The 16,064-nt window shown below is 40.7% G+C and overlaps 2 non-coding genes across 2 annotated transcripts; one reads left to right on the top strand and one right to left on the bottom strand.

Moving 5' to 3' along the window:
* Positions 1-8,153: 8,153 nt before the first annotated feature.
* On the bottom strand, positions 8,154-8,228 carry Trnat-ugu. The gene has a single exon. It is a non-coding gene; the product is annotated as a tRNA-Thr (tRNA).
* A 208-nt stretch (positions 8,229-8,436) lies between these two features.
* On the top strand, positions 8,437-8,511 carry Trnat-ugu. Its single transcript has one exon. It is a non-coding gene; the product is annotated as a tRNA-Thr (tRNA).
* The last annotated feature ends 7,553 nt before the right edge of the window (positions 8,512-16,064 follow it).

Genomic DNA, 16,064 nt, shown 5'->3' on the forward strand with positions numbered 1-16,064 from the left:
TTACCTGAATCTCTCTCCATCATGTGAAGATCCCAAATGAAGTGGCGTACACAGCTGAACTGGTTTCAAAGGATGTGGAGGAGAGGAAGTGAATCTTAATGGTCCATGTGTAGGACGAGGTGTATCCCGCCATTGTGACAGGGGTTTCTCACCAATTTTACATTATGTGACTTCTATCGAGTAATGTAACGACCTAGACCACCTCCCTACGTGGCGCAGCTAATGCAGGGTTTCCCCTGGAAGACCTTGAGCAATTTTCGGTGGCTCCTTGGGGGGAGAGGATTACAAGTCGCCCAACTGTGTAACCTGACACCAGAAGTGGTAAGATCGTTAGTTTTGATTGAATTGACACCAAATAGCTGCAGTCCCTTTAAATCGCGTCCCTTTAAATCACTTTTCTTAAAATCTCGTGTTCTTGAATTATGAGTCCCTTTAAATCTAGAAAACTTCCGCTCTACTGCTAATGATCTGAAGATTACGTTTAAAGTTAATAGAGCAATACAGCAATCATATCTAGAAGCTCAGATTTGTAGGTTTCACAGTGATAGCATACAGCGTACACAACTATATACCAGGAACTCCAAATTCGAAAGTTTCACACACTTACAGCTAATGGTTACACATACTCAGCAAAAATCGTGGAGTTACACCAGATAGATTCTCACACACATTGTAAGATACATAACATACGAGTAGGAAAGACGCTGTACATATATTATTTTAGTAACTGCCAGTGCTGTTTCTTTTCCACATACTCTTTTCATAGCAATTTGCTCATTTGTGGAAACTTAGGATACAGGGTTGAAACCTAATTCTCGAAAAACGTGGACGGCAGAACATCAAGACAAGATGGTGATGTTGAACGCTAGGGTCCAGAGTGAATAGACGTTCTAAGTCATCCTACATCTGTGCCTTTCGGTTCTGGTTGGGACTCTGGGAAGGTCAGTCCATTTCCGGAATGTTACTGTCCACAAACCATTGTATCACAGGTGCTGCATTGTGACAGGGTGCATTATCATGCTGATAGAGCCATCAACTATTGTACCATATGCAGTCCTCAAGGCTGCAGAATGTGCGGCAACAGCCATCATTGGTGCTTTCGACCAATATGTGCCCTGAGTATAATACTGTCTTAAGCAGAGGTCAAACTTTGTGTTTGTATAATACTGTCTTAATCAGAGGTCAAACTTTGTGTTTGACCTCTGCTTAAGACAGTATTACTACTCAGGGCACATATTGGTTGAAAGCACCGATGATGGCTGTTAATCAGTTGAAATCGATTTGCAAAAGTGAATAAATAAAACATGATTTTGCGACTGGTTGCTGAATATTTGGTAATTTTATGGTTTACTGTCGCTGCACGACTTGGGATCACATGGAGCCCACCATTCAAATGTGTGCCTGTCCAACCACCTTCAGCATTCTCTTAAGAGCAATAAGCAGACTACTACCTAATAATGGATAATGCCCCAAAACAGTCACACCACTTCTTCGGTATTTCACTGCTGGTGCTGGACATGATTGCAGGTTAAGTTCCCCAGATATTTGCCAGACCCAAACACTTCCATGACATCGCCATACGGTACAGCCTGAGTCATTACTCCAAATCTCTCACTTCCAAGCCTTCACTCTCCACTGGCGTCGGTCTTCACCTCAAGGTTCGGTTATCAATGACTACAGTGATATAGATCTACGTGATTTCTCTGCTATTCACAATAAAGTGCCTGGCAGAGGGTTCAATGAACCACATTCAAGCTATCTCTCTACCGTTCCACTCTCGAACAGCACGCAGGAAAAACGAGCACTTAAATTTTTCTTTGCGAGCACTGATTTCTCTTATTTTATCGTGATGATCATTTCTCCCTATGTAGGTGGGTGCCAAGAGAATGTTTTCGCAATCGGAGGAGAAAACTGGTGATTGAAATTTCATGAGAAGATCCCGTCGCAACGAAAATTGCCTCTGTTTTAATGATTGCCACTCCAATTCACGTATCATGTCTGTGACACTATCTCCCCTATTTCGCGATAATACAAAACGAGCTGCCCTTCTTTGTACTTTTTCGATGTCATCCGTCAGTCCCACCTTATGCGGATCCCACACCGCACAGCAATACTCCAGAATAGGGTGGGCAAGCGAGGTGCAAGCAGTCTCTTTAGTAGACCTGTTGCACTTTCTAAGTGTTCTGCCAATAAATCGCAGTCTCTGGTTTTCTCTACCCACAATATTATCTATGTGATCGTTCCCATTTAGGGTATTTGTAATTGTAATCCCTAAGTATTTAATTGAATTTACAGCCTTCAGATTTGTGTGACTTATCGCGTAATCGAAATTTAACTGATTTCTTCCAGTACTCGTGTGAATAACTTCACACTTTTCTTTATTCATGGTCAATTGCCACTTTTCGCACCATACAGATATCTCATCTAAATCATTTTGCAAATCGTTTTGATCATCTGATGACTTTACAAGACGGTAAATGACAGCATCGTCTGCGAACAATCTAAGTTGGCTACTCAGATTGTCTCCTATGGAGTTAATATAGATCAGGAACAATAGATGGCCTATAACACTTCCTTGGGGAACGCCGGATATTACTTCTGTTTGTACTCGATGACTTGCCGTCTATTACTACTAAATGTGACCTTTCTGACGGGAAATCACGAATCCAGTCGCACAACTGAGGCGATACTCCGTAGGCACGCAGTTTGCTTAGAAGACGCTTGTGAGGAACGGTGTCGGAAGCCTTCTGGAAATCTACAAATATGGAATCAATTTGACATCCCCTGTCGATGGCACTTATTACTTCATGCGTATAAAGAGTTAGTTGTGTTTCACAAGAACGATGTTTTCTGAAACCGTGCTGACTATGTATCAATTAATCGTTTTCTTCGAAGTACTTCATAATGTTCGAATACGGTATATGTTCCAAAACCCTACTGCAAATCGACGTTAGTGATATAGGCCTGTAATTCAGCAGATTACTGCTACTTCTCTTTTTGGGTATTGGTGTGACTTGAGCAATTTTCCAGTCTTTAGGTACGGATCTTTCTGTGAGCGAGTGGTTGTATATAACTGTTAAATATGGAGCTATTTTATCAGCATACTCTGAGAGGAACCTGACTGCTATACAATCTGGACCGGAGGCCTTGCCTTTATTAAGTGATTTAAGCTGCTTCGTTACTCCGAGGATATCTACTTCCATGTTTCTCATCTTGGCAGTTGTTCTTAACTGAAATTCAGGAATATTTACTTCGTCTTCTTTGGTGGCTCGTGAGGAGCTGCTCGGGCATTGTACCCTTTTCCTGTTATTGCCCTACGCTCAGTCATTGTGCTAGCTGGACTCCTGGTAATGCTTGGAACTCACGAGTGATTCCGCCCTCTGGTGATCGTGTGATTTTTTATAAACAATCTCCGCAACGTTCGACGGACTTTGTCTGTCAGTAAATTACACTTCGCGTTTCCATTCCACAGACATACCACAGGAGCCGGTTTGGGTAGCCTTAGAATATTTGATATGTCTCTGATGGATCTGTTATTCAGGTAACATCCAGTGACTAGTCCATGTTCGAAGTCACTGATGTCTACTGACCCACTCATTCTGCTGCTGCTGCGTCTCTGCTGACAACACGATTATCCCCGCCAGAGGGTCCACCTGTCGTCACATCTTGTCGTCAGTTCTGCGTTACGTGGGGCTGCCCCTACACTTTTCATCAAATAGTGCATATGCAACAACACTTACTTCCTTGTAGTTTTTTGTTGTAAACCGAAAGCTCTCAGTGTTCGTAGAATTACAGCTTATTTCATATGGTGGTCTTAGTTTCTTTATTTGATAGTAAATCCGGTGAGATGACTAACGTGACCGAAACACAGTAACATCAGAGACTGAGCTCGTTACCTGCAATCTATTTATTGCGATATAAAAGATTGTAAATCGAAAGAAAATTTATTCGTTTTAATAAACTCTGAACAATATCTCAGAACTCCAGTTATAAGATGAGTCCTTACGACATGACAGGTGTTCAGACGACGTCACGCCTGTTTACACGTGTCAACCACTATTGTTACACATGAATAATGTAAATGCTCCTACCACTCTCGAAGAATACATTTGACAGTTCCCATTTCACCATTACCACATGCATCGGCGTTTACCCAAATCATCAAAAACTATTTCTTTGAAAGCGTAGGTGAAGGATATGTGGACGATGCCATACCCATTTTACAGGCTACTGGCATTTTCTGTGACCTGATAAAAGCATTTGTCTGTGTGAACCACAGCATTCTCCTAAGTAAATTACAGTATTATAGTGTCACTGGCAATGCTGCGAAATGGTTTGAGTCTTATCTAACAGGAAACAAAGGATGTCGTTGCGAAATACCTGTGCAGTAAGCAGTCAGTCTTCATCTGACTGGGAATTAATTACATATGGTGTTCCTCAAGGTTCCATTTTGGGTCCATTGCTTTTCATTGAGTATATTAATGACCTCTCATCTGTTACACTGCCAGATGCCAAGTTTGTTTTGTTTCCAGATGATATAAACATTGCAGTAAGTAGCAAGTCAAGTACAGATTTAGAAATAGCTGCTAATCAAATTTTCACTGACATTAGTAAGTGGTTTGAAGCTAATTCTTTGTCGTTAAACTTTGAAAAGACCCACTATATGCAGTTCAGAGCCTGTAAGAGATTTCCTTCCAGCATGAGTATAGCATATGAAGACATACAGACCAAAGAGGTTGACTGTGTTAAATTTCTGGGATTACAACTCGTTAATAAATTCAGTTGGGAAGAGCATACCACAGAATTGCTTAAGCACCAAAACAAGTCTGTATTTGCTGTGAGAGTGATGTCAGATGTAGTAGACACAAATATAAAAAAAAACTTGCATACTGTGCTTACTTTCATTCTATTATGTCGTATGGTATCATATTCTGGGGCAACTCAACAAACCAAGAAAAAGTTTGTAGGGTGCAAAAGCGTGTGACAAGAATCATTTGTGGTGTAAATTCAAGAAAGCCTTGTAGAAACCTGTTCAAGGAACTTTGTATTCTAACCACTGCTTCTCAGTATATTTATTCCTTAATGAAATTTGTTGCAAGTAACACATCTCTATTTCCAGCCAATAGCTCAGTACACAGTATCACTACTAGGAATAAAAACCATCTACATAAAGGCCTAAAATCACTTACCTTGGTCCAAAAAGGGGTCCAATATTCAGTAACACACATTTTTTATAAATTGCCAGCAACCATTAAAAACTTGGTTTCAGATGAAGCACGGTTTAAACAGAATTTGAAAGACTTTTTGATAGGCAACTCCTTCTACTCCATAGATGAATATATTAACAGAAACTGTTAAGTTAGTTTAAGTAAAAATATCTGTTAGATTTCAATTTTGACAACACTTCATCACACAACAGTCAAGATTAGGTACTTTGTGTATGATAAATTTATTAATAGTGGCTAACAGTGTTTCATTCTCACAGTGTGTTAATTCTATAAATATTAGTTGTCCCAGTTTACTGCATTGTATTAGCTTATTCTCGACTATCTCCTGACAAATGATCAGGGTAGTACGTATTATATTCAAATGTTTTATGTTTTTATGTCATACTTTCTGACATGTTCCACACCCACAAAAATTATCTCATTTTTTGGGTCTATGGAACAAAAACGGAATTAATCTAATCTAGTTTGCGACTAATAACACAAGAAGAATTTCAACATTTACCAGCTTTCCACAAATAAAATTGGAACAAATCTTACATTGAATTGTTAACTGCCTATTGAACATTAGAGACTGCTACAGATGCTGCAGTAGATGATGTAGTTAAAAAACATTCTTTCTGTTAACTCAGTTCATATGCTATATCTATGAAGTTTTTTCCGTGCATAACCTCAGCTATAACTCGGAATTGCACAAATATCCAAGTAACAGCTGTACTTTTCTGAAACTGCAAGTTTCGCATTATTGGACCTGTTGCGTAACTGATCGGCAGTATATGTCTTTCATTAAACACATATCCTGCGAAATGAGTTGTCACTGGTTCCTCCCAGGCATATTCTTTCAAGCTGACCGACTTCGTGTACATTTTACCAAAGGTAAATCGTATTTAATAGTTCGATTCCCTGACCTGTGAATCGTCCACAAAGGTCACTTCCACTGGTCATCAATACACTACCTCATTTGTCGGAAAAGTGAGATATTCGGGATTTTCCATTAACAAACTGTTTCAATTACGTATTTGTGTACTCCTGATCAAATTTCCTTCTTTTCGTTTCTAGTTATAGAAGCAAAGAATTAATTTTTTTCTGAGCAATGAAGAACGCGTAGGTGGTTGCCGCAATACTGTTTCTAAAAGGCAAAGAAAACGTATGTTTCCACTGTATTGTAGGAAATCTGATTTCTTTCAACTTCGAAGAACTACCTGGCCCTTCAAACAAGTCGATTCTCATAACAAAAAATTTATGCAATTCTTCTGTAAATATGTCTTCCATCATGAATGTTCCAGCTCATTTATCTTCGATCATATTTGGTAACGTGAACGCCGTACATATCAGTCCATAATTTTTCTACACGGGAACACACATTGCAAACTGAATATGAGCTTTATTTTTAAATATGGACATTTCACTACAAATTGTTGAGTTCAACGCCTCTTGACATATCTACTGTTCCTTCTGAAACATCGAATGTTATTAAGCGAAGGGACGTAATTCTCTAGCTGCTGCAGACGTAGTATAGAGCGGTGTAACTGTCAGCGCACAGCGCATAAAATTCTTTGTGGGATCCTTAACTGAATTTAAGAGTATGTTTACGAGACCCGGGGCCGTCAACTCTTTGATAGCTGGTGGAGTTTCCCTGTCGGGCCCAATAAAAAATGTTCCCCAGGCAACATGATGAACATTTCAGTATCCAGCCACCACACAGAACGTAAAGCAGACCGTCACTTTATTATCTGTCGTGAAACGCTTCTCTAACGGTGAAAGGTATGACAAAATGGGAATCAAATTGTCCACGGTAAGAAACCTGGTTGTATTCATCGTGGTATATTTTTTATACTTTTATCGCTTGTGTTACTATTGATATCAAAGAGTTTATAAATGTTGTGTCATGACTGTTTTAATCTCTGAATTTGGCTAACATACGCGACATACGCGTATTCTAGATGATATTTGTTAAAGCATGAATATCAAGAGCTGTAAAGGAAAAACAGTATTAAGCAAAGGAGGGGAATCTGAAAAGTAGAGGGAACATACAAGGACAAAGAGCTTTAAGGGAATGTTACAGAAACCGAAGAGGGAGTAGATGAAGATGAGATGGGTAATATGATACTGCGACAAGAATTCAGCAGAACACTGGAAGTCCTAAACCGTCACAAGGCTGGTGGAGTAAGATAAAATTTTTCTGTCTAGCGAGAAAGCTGTATGAGACAAAGGAAATACCCTTATATTTCAAAATCAATGTAATAATTCCAGTTCCAAAGTAGATGTCGACATGTGCGAATATTACTGAACTATCAGTTTAATAGGCCATGGTTGTAAAATATTGGAACGACTAATTTACAGAAGAGTTGAAAAACTGGTGTAAGCCTATCTCAGGGAAGATCTGTTTGGGTTCCGCAGAAATGTTGGGACATGCAGACAATACAGACCCTACAGCTTATCTTAGAAGGTAGGTTAAAGATAGGCAGACCTATGTCTACAGCATTTGTAGAGTTAGAGAACGCTTTTGACAATGTTAGGGGAATTCATTCTTTCGAATTCTGAAGGTAGCTGGGGTAAAATATAGGGAGTGAAAGGTTATACACAACATGTACAGAAACCAGACGACAGTTGTAGGAGTCGAAGGGCATGATATGGGAGCTGTGGTTGAGAAGAGTGTGATCTAGGCCTGCAGCCCCCCCATGTTATTCAATATGCACCTATAAGAGCAAGTTCAGGGACAAGAAATAAAAACATTGAGATTTGCAAACTAAGTTGTCATTCACTGAGAGACATCAAAGGTATATACATGACGGTAGTGTCTGTTCCCGATAGAACAGTTACCGTGGATGACCATGCAGCTTTGCTAGAAATGAAATGATATTTAAATGGACACCCTAGCTGCAAGCAGGCGTTGATGAAATTGATTGGGGACATGTTGAAAATGTGTGCCCCGACTGGGACTCGAACCCAGGATCTCCTGCTTACATGGCAGACGCTCTATCCATCTGAGCCATCGCTGGCACCAAGTTCCGTACGAGTTCGGGCATAGCGTGTGCGTTCGCACAAGAAGGTCAATAGCCGGGAAGCCATATTTTAACTATATATATGACAGTAGTGTCTGTTCCCGATAGAACAGTTATCGTGGATGTAGTGGTGTGGACATGTTGGGAATGTGGATCTCACGGGGAGCGTGCAAGGGATAAGTCCCTGCAGACGCACTATCCTCTGTGCCCGTTATGGCTCAGATGGATAGAGCGTCTGCCATGTAAGCAGGAGATCCCGGGTTCGAGTCCCGGTCAGGGCACACATTTTCAACATGTCCCCAATGAAGTGCATCAACGTCTGCTTGCCGCCAGGGTGTCCATTTAATTATCATTTCAAGACAGCAAAGGACTTGGAAGAGAACTTGAATGGAATGGACAATATCCTGTAAGGAGGGTGTAAGTTCAACATCAACAAAAGTAATGCAAGGGTAATGAAATGTATCAGAATTAAAGCAGACAATATTGAGATAATTAGATCAGGAAACGAGATACCAAAGTTACTATATGAGAGTTGTTATTTGGGCAGCAAAGTAACTGACGAAGGCCGAAGTAGAGAGGAAACAAAATGTAGACTGTTAATGGCGTGAAAAACGTTTCTGAAGAACAGAAGTTTGTTAATATAGAATACGAATTTAAGTTTAGGAAGTTTTTTTCTGAAGGCATTTGTCTGGAGCGTGCACAAAGGTGAAATGTGAACGACAAGGAATTCAGACAGGAAGAGAACAGATGCTTTCGAAAGATGCTGTTACAGAAGAATGTTGAAGATTAACTATGTAGATCGTGTAACTAATGACAAAGTACCCAGCAGAATTAGCGATAAAAGTAATTTATGACATAATTTGACGAAAAGATGGTATCTGTTAATAAGACACTTTTGAGGCATGAAGGAATCATGAATTTAGTATTGGACGAAAGTGCGGAAATTAAAAATTGTAGAGGGAGGCCAAGAGACGAATACAGCAATCAGATTGAAACGGATGTAGTTTTCATTAGTTAGTAGGAGATGAAGACGCATCGACAGTTGAAGAAATAAAACTTCAGTCTGAAGACCACAACAAGAAAAAGAACATTTGCTCGTAAACGCAGCAAGACCGGAAGTGACATTTCTTCCGTTACCCACACTAAGCATCTCAGGTAATACGCACTAAAAGGGAAATTTTGTACAAGCACTGTGCGGCTTTGATTATAACGGGTGCTAAATTAACGCTGTGTACAGCACTCCCTCCTCCGGTGCCGTTATAGTTAATGAAGTTGATGGACCTTTTACAATGTTCTCATTCCACGAAAGACTGCAGAGATATATGAATTTCATACAGTATAATGTGATTCATTTGGTTTCACAAGATTATATCTTTTACGTGTATGAAGATATGACTTAAGGACAGATATTTACTTACGTATCGACAGTGGAAGATTACACTGATGCCAGTTGTAAGTTGCTGCTTCGCTTGATCTTCGGTGGACGTCTCCATGGTGCAGCTCGTTCGTCCCTCATCGTGAAGGCATCGAGGAGAAATGGCGATAACGAAATAATAAAAATCTTTTTCCCTTCTACACTGGAACAGCTGCAGTTCTGTTACAGCTGTACGGCGTGAGTTTTGTCGGCACTGCGCCTCTCGTTGTGTCAACTAAGAGTTGGCGATTCCTCCTGAATCTGTGACGAGTTTCGCAACGTCAGTTGCATTTCAAACCACACTGAATTAAACTGATTCACACCCCTCATGATCGATATAGACACCAATGTATAGTGTCTGTACGTCCACATATTCAGAGATGGTTGTGGGACTCGGGTGTTCATTACAGAATGTCAAATCAAACACCTTTCAGCCGACAGTCGGCAAATGATGGTTGAAGTGATCGCTGTATCTATCAGAAATCTACAGTCTGACCCATATTTTGATCGGAACCGAAGTTGGAATCTTCTTACACGTTGGTCAGGGGCCTCAAGATGACGTAGTGAATCGCCTAAACTGGTAGCAAAGTAAAAAACAGTTAGGAAATTAGACGACTCAAAGATGTTTGATTTGACATTCTCTACAACTCATAGAGTTTTGTGGATGCTTTTTGGTTGTGGAGGTGGTTGATAACTATTTCCTATCGTATTTAGTGTTCAGTGATAAGATTACGTTCTATTTAAATGGCAAAGTTGAAATGTCACAACGCTACAATATTTACAATACAGTAGAGAGAGGGACTCTTCAAAGGATTATGTGTTTCTTCAGAGAGAAGACGTACGGTCTGATCTTTTTTTCTCAAAGCATAGTAACATAAATCACTTATGTTCCTATGTCGGAGATTTGGATTTCTTCACAACTGCGAGGACATGACGCAAATTTCGTTTTCCGTCAGGACGTAGCACCACCGCAGGGCACCTCCACATCCGACCATTTCTTAAGAGAGCCGACATACAGATGGATCGGTCGTAAGGAGAGTACTGTTGGTCTCCAGGGTCGCCTGATATCACGGGATGAGATTTTGTTGTGGGTGTCTGAAATAAACTCCATCTGCCCTTCCAACAATTTTGGCTGAACTGTGACGACCCATACCAGCAGCAGTGAGTGCAGGAACTGCAAAAATACTCGCAAAAGTGTGCGGTGTGTTTGACTGTCGTCTGGACCTTGGTCTTGTGTTCGGTGGAGGGCTCACTAGTGTTTCTAAAAGAGAAACGGAAATGTTTTCATTTTTGTAACTGTAAACTGAGTCCGGTGAAGCACGTGCACGCTTCTAAAACGTTTATCGTTGTAAAATTGGACTGCTATTGTTAAAATAAAAACTTTGCAATCGTAATTTCATTCACTTAGGAGAGAGATGCATTTGGAATCGGATGATTCATTTCAAAACTGGCATGTACTTTGTTGCACAGCTCCTGTGACTTGCTTTATCTTATCGTTCAATGTTACGCTGCGATGAGAACTTCTTACAACATTCTAACATTCTGCGTGGTGTCTGTTTGTTCTATATCGTGTCTCCCTACCACTTTCGCGCAACGACGCTCTGAGCGTGTTTTTTAGGGAATTGACTAGTTTTAACCTGGGACCTGTTGCTGGTAAGGAGACGCCAGACCACACATGACACGTAGAGTTCAGAAGAGTTCAGTGAGACTAGCGATGATATAACCAAATACCTAATGATTTCAGCGTCAGCTACACTGCACTCCCTGTAAAAGAATCTTAATACTAACTAAATTTAGTGGAAGGGGTTCAAGGCTTTCCTATTTTTAGTTAGCTGGTAAAATAACGTCGAAAAAGCAGTTAAGTTTACCATTGGAAATTTTATTCTACTCACAAAACATTGTTTATAAATTGCACTATTGATAAAAGGAAATGTTTTAATACAGGATGATAAAAACCAACTGCATTCAACAAAAATGTGAACGAATATTCCCTGAGTGGGTTTCCAAGTTCTACAATGGATCGAAGGATGACCTATGCCATTTCACATCTATAATCTAGGTTTAAATTAAGTTTCACAAGAGAGAAAACTTCCCCCCATGAACCATGGACCTTGCCGTTGGTGGGGAGGCTTGCGTGCCTCAGCGATACAGATGGCCGTACCGTAGGTGCAACCACAACGGAGGGGTATCTGTTCAGAGGCCAGAGAAACATGTGGTTCCTGAAGAGGGGCAACAGTCTGGATGATTGACTGATCTGGCCTTGTAACATTAACCAAAACGGCCTTGCTGTACTGGTACTGCGAACGGCTGAAAGCAAGGGGAAACTAAAGCCGTAATTTTTCCCGAGGACATGCAGCTTTACTGTATGATTAAATGATCATGGCGTCCTCTTGGGTAAAATATTCCGGAGGTAAAATAGTCCCCCATTCGGATCTCCAGGCGGGGACTACTCAAGAGGACGTGGTTATCAGGAGAAATAAAACTGGCGTTCTACGGATCGGAGCGTGGAATGTCAGATCACTTAATCGGGCAGGTAGGTTAGAAAATTTAAAAAGGGAAATGGATAGGTTAAAGTTAGATATAGTGGGAATTAGTGAAGTTCGGTGGCAGGAGGAACAAGACTTTTGGTCAGGTGATTACAGGGTTATAAATACAAAACCAAATCGGGGTAATGCAGGAGTAGGTTTAATAATGAATAAAAAAATAGGAGTGTGGGTTAGCTACTACAAACAGTATAGTGAACGCATTATTGTGGCCGAGATAGACACAAAGCCCATGCCTACTACAGTAGTACAAGTTTATATGCCAACTAGCTCTGCAGTTGATGAAGAAATAGATGAAATGTATGACGAGATAAAAGAAATTATTCAGGTAGTGAAGGGAGACGAAAATTTAATAGTCATGGGTGACTGGAATTCGTCAGTAGGAAAAGGGAGAGAAGGAAACATAGTAGGTGAATATGGACTGGGGGGAAGAAATGAAAGAGGAAGCCGTCTGGTAGAATTTTGCACAGAGCATAACTTAATCATAGCTAACACTTGGTTCAAGAATCATAAAAGAAGGTTGTATACCTGGAAGAATCCTGGAGATACTAAAATGGATCAGATAGATTATATTACGATAAGACAGAGGTTTAGGAACCAGGTTTTAAATTGTAAGACATTTCCAGGGGCAGATGTGGATTCTGACCACAATCTATTGGTTATGAACTGCAAATTGAAACTGAAGAAACTGCAAAAAGGTGGAAATTTAAGGAGATGGGACCTGGATAAATTGAAAGAACCAGAGGTTCTAGAGAGTTTCAGGGAGAGCATAAGGGAACAATTGATAGGAATGGGGGAAAGAAATACAGTAGAAGAAGAATGTGAAGCTCTGAGGGATGAAGTAGTAAAGGCAGCAGACGATCAAGTAGGTAAAAAGACGAGGGCTAGTAGAAATCCTTTGGTAACAGAAGAAATATTGAATTTAATTGATGAAAGGAGAAAATATAAAAATGCAGTAAATGAAGCAGGCAAAAAGGAATACAAACGTCTCAAAAATGAGATCGACAGGAAGTGCAAAATGGCTGAGCAGGGATGGCTAGAGGACAAATGTAAGGATGTAGAGGCTTGTCTCACTAGGGGTAAGATAGATACTGCCTACAGGAAAATTAAAGAGTCCTTTGGAGAGAAGAGAACCACTTGTATGAATATCAAGAGCTCAGATGGCAACCCAGTTCTAAGCAAAGAAGGGAAGGCAGAAAGGTGGAAGGAGTATATAGAGGGTTTATACAAGGGCGATGTACTTGAGGACAATATTATGGAAATGGAAGAGGATGAAGATGGAGACGAAATGGGAGATAAGATACTGAGTGAAGAGTTTGACAGAGCACTGAAAGACCTGAGTCGAAACAAGGCCCCGGGAGTAGACAACATTCCATTAGAACAACTGATGGCCTTGGGAGAGCCAGTCATGACAAAACCCTACCATCTGGTGAGCAAGATGTATGAGACAGGCGAAATACCCTCAGACTTCAAGAAGAATATAATAATTCCAATTCCAAAGAAAGCAGGTGTTGACAGATGTGAAAATTACCGAACTATCAGTTTAAAAGTCACAGCTGCAAAATACTAACGCGAACTCTTAACCGACGAATGGAAAAACTGGCAGAAGCGGACCTCGGGGATGATCAGTTTGGATTCCGTAGAAATGTTGGAACACGTGAGGCAATACTAACCTTACGACTTATCTTAGAAGAAAGATTAAGAAAAGGCAAACCTACGTTTCTAGCATTTGTAGACTTAGAGAAAGCTTCTGACAATGTCAACTGGAATCCTCTCATTCAAATTCGGAAGGTGGTAGGGGTAAAATACAGGGAGCGATGGCAGTTATAAGAGTCGAGGGGCATGAAAGGGAAGCAGTGGTTGGGAATGGAGTGAGACAGGGTTGTAGCCTCTCCCCGATGTTGTTCAATCTGTATATTGAGCAAGTAGTAAAGGAAACAAAAGAAAAATTCGGAGGAGGTATTAAAATTCATGGAGAAGAAGTAAAAACTTTGAGGTTTGCCGATGACATTGTAATTCTGTCAGAGACAGCAAAGGACTTGGAAGAGCAGTTGAACCGAATGGACAGTGTCTTGAAAGGAGGGCATAAGATGAACATCAACAAAAGCAAAACGAAGATAATGGAATGTAGTCAAATTAAATCGGGTGATGCTGAGGGAATTAGATTAGGAAATGAGACACCTAAAGTAGTAAAGGAGTTTCGCTATTTAGGGAGTAAAATAACTGATGATGGTCGAAGTAGAGAGGATATAAAATGTAGACTGGCAATGGCAAGGAAATCGTTTCTGAAGAAGAGAAATTTGTTAACATCGAGTATAGATTTAAGTGTCAGGAAGTCGTTTCTGAAAGTATTTGTATGGAGTGTAGCCATGTATGGAAGTGAAACATGGACGATAACAAGTTTGGACAAGAAGAGAATAGAAGCTTTCGAAATGTGGTGCTACAGAAGAATGTTGAAGATAAGGTGGGTAGATCACGTAACTAATGAGGAGGTATTGAATAGGATTGCGGAGAAGAGAAGTTTGTGGCACAACCTGACTAGAAGAAGGAATCGTTTGCTAGGACACGTTTTGAGGCATCAAGGGATCACAAATTTAGCATTGGAGGGCAGCGTGGAGGGTAAAAATCGTAGAGGGAGACCAAGAGATGAATACACTAAGCAGATTCAGAAGGATGTAGGTTGCAGTAGGTACTGGGAGATGAAGAAGCTTGCACAGGATAGAGTAGCATGGAAAGCTGCATCAAACCAGTCTCAGGACTGAAGACCACAACAATAACAACAAGAGAGAAAACTATCAAAAACTACAGTGACCCTCAATTATCTTTAATTACTTATCTCACTTGTTGTAAATTACAGTGGCTGATGTGGCTTCTCAATAACTATATAACAGAAAAATCATCGCGTTTCAGATTTTTACTTCAAGTTGCAAATGTGAACACCATGAGCTTTAATTGACGATCGACACTAGTATTACACAAAAAGGGGGTGTAACAGATGAGACTTCTGCATTGCTGAGTGTAACTTTACGCGCTGTTATGTGGCATCGTGTGCGTTCATTACCTTGTCGGTGTTCGTCAGGGAGCGGCGGACAGCACAGCTCCGCTCACCTCGCCGTCTCCTTACTACAATTTACCGAAGTTGGTTTAAAAAAACTATCTGGCTGTGTTTTCATCTGACCAATCATGGTCTCAATGTTAACCTTAAGCTCCGCCTACAAAAATTCTGTCTATCCAATGAGAAATGTTATACTTTTCGTGGTGGGGCAATGTTTTTAAAGTTTGCAACGTAACAGAGACGCGAAAAAGTCTCACGCCAATTCTTGCAGCTGGTGTGGTCCTTTTAGTGTTATCGTAAGATCTATACTGTTCTTCTGGAGGGCTCTATCTTTTAACATGGGCTGGGGGGTGGCCCTGACGTAACAAAGACGCAAAAAAGTCTCACACTAAAACTTGCGGTTGGAGTAGCCCTATTTGTGTTATCGTAAGATCTATACTGTTCTTCTGGAGGGCTCTAGCTTTTAACATGGGCTGGGGGGGGTGGTCCTGACGTAACAGAGACGCGAAAAAGTCTCACGCTAAAACTTGCAGCTGGGGTGGTCCTTTTAGTGTTATTGTAAGATCTATACTGTTCTTCTGGAGGGCTCTAGCTTTTAACATGGGCTGAGGGGTGGTCCTAGCGGTTAGCTGGCGACGTGGGTGTTCGTCCCTTATCGTAGGGCTTTCAGCTTAACACGGTTCTGCTCTCGGCTTCTGTTCTTGTTTCTCCCCTCGGAACTGCGTCTGTCTCACGGTGGGAAGGTATGACATGCATTTAGGCATTCTTGTGTTAGTCTGTGGTATTCCATTTGCTCACTCGTTACTCGTATTACTTTGGTTA

Source organism: Schistocerca piceifrons, chromosome 5, assembly GCF_021461385.2.
Source record: "Schistocerca piceifrons isolate TAMUIC-IGC-003096 chromosome 5, iqSchPice1.1, whole genome shotgun sequence".
NCBI classification, from domain to species: domain Eukaryota; kingdom Metazoa; phylum Arthropoda; class Insecta; order Orthoptera; family Acrididae; genus Schistocerca; species Schistocerca piceifrons.